This window comes from Arachis hypogaea, chromosome 13, assembly GCF_003086295.3.
Source record: "Arachis hypogaea cultivar Tifrunner chromosome 13, arahy.Tifrunner.gnm2.J5K5, whole genome shotgun sequence".
Classification (NCBI taxonomy): Eukaryota; Viridiplantae; Streptophyta; class Magnoliopsida; order Fabales; family Fabaceae; genus Arachis; species Arachis hypogaea.
The window spans coordinates 95,815,227-95,816,627 of NC_092048.1; the positions used below are offsets into that span (position 1 = coordinate 95,815,227).

The 1,401-nt window shown below is 36.3% G+C and overlaps 1 non-coding gene across 1 annotated transcript; it reads left to right on the forward strand.

Moving 5' to 3' along the window:
• Positions 1-325: 325 nt before the first annotated feature.
• On the forward strand, positions 326-433 carry LOC112739315 (small nucleolar RNA R71). The gene has a single exon (XR_003170247.1). It is a non-coding gene; the product is annotated as a small nucleolar RNA R71 (small nucleolar RNA).
• Positions 434-1,401: the final 968 nt, after the last annotated feature.

Here is a 1,401-nt window from a genome sequence, read left to right on the forward strand (position 1 = left end):
CCTCTTGAGTACTGTTGGATGCAGCTTGCATTCCATTCAGACTCTGAGAAATCATATTGACTTGCTGAGTCAATATTTTGTTCTGAGCCAATATGGCATTCAGAGTATCAATTTCAAGAACTCTCTTCTTCTGAGGCGTCCCATTACTTACAGGATTCCTCTCAGAAGTGTACATGAACTGGTTATTAGCAACTATGTCAATGAGTTCTTGAGCTTCTGCAGGTGTTTTCTTTAGGTGAATAGATCCACCTGCAGAATGGTCCAGTGACATCTTTGATAATTCAGACAGACCATCATAGAATATATCCAGAATGGTCCATTCTGAAAGCATGTCAGAAGGACACTTTTTGGTCAGTTGCTTATATCTCTCCCAAGCTTCATAGAGGGATTCACCTTCCTTTTGTCTGAAGGTTTGAACATCCACTCTAAGCTTGCTAAGCTTTTGAGGAGGAAAGAACTTGGCTAAGAAAGCCGTGACCAGCTTATCCCAAGAGTTCAGGCTATCTTTAGGTTGAGAGTCTAACCATACTCTAGCTCTGTCTCTTACAGCAAACGGGAAAAGCATAAGCCTGTAGACCTCGGGGTCAACCCCATTGGTCTTAACAGTATCACAGATCTGTAAGAACTCAGTTAAGAACTAAAAAGGATCTTCAGATGGAAGTCCATGAAACTTGCAGTTCTGTTGCATCAGAGAAACTAATTGAGGTTTAAGCTCAAAATTGTTTGCTCCAATGGCAGGGATTGAGATGCTTCTTCCATGTAAATTAGAATTAGGTGCAGTGAAGTTACCAAGCATCCTCCTTGCATTGTTATTATTTTCGGCCATATCTTCTTCTTTTTCAAAAATTTTTGTCAGATTTTCTCCAAAGAGTTGTGCTTTAGCTTCCCTTAGCTTCCTCTTCAGAGTCCTTTCAGGTTCAGGATCAGCTTCAACAAGAATGTTCTTATCCTTGTTCCTGCTCATATGAAAAAGAAGAGAACAGAAAATAATAGGGATCCTCTTTGTCACAGTAGAGAGGTTCCTTTATGTGAGTAGAAGAAGAGAAGAATATAAGAAAGAGAAGAGGAAAAAATCGAACTCAGAGAGGGAGATGGGGTTCAAATTTTTGGGTGGAAGAGAAGTGTTAGTAGATGAATAAATAAATAGAAGGAGATTAGAGATGAGAAAGGAATTCGAAAATTAAACAAAATAAAATAAAAATATTTTAAAATTAAATTTAAAATTCAAAAATTGAAATAGAAATTAAATTAAAATTAAAATTAAAAACAATTAGTTAATTAAAAAGGAATTTTGAAAAAGAGGGAATGGATTTTCAAAAATTAGAGAGAGAGAGAGAGAGAGAGAGAGCTAGTTAGGTAGTTTTGAAAGAGATATGATTGAAACAAAAAGATATGATTGAT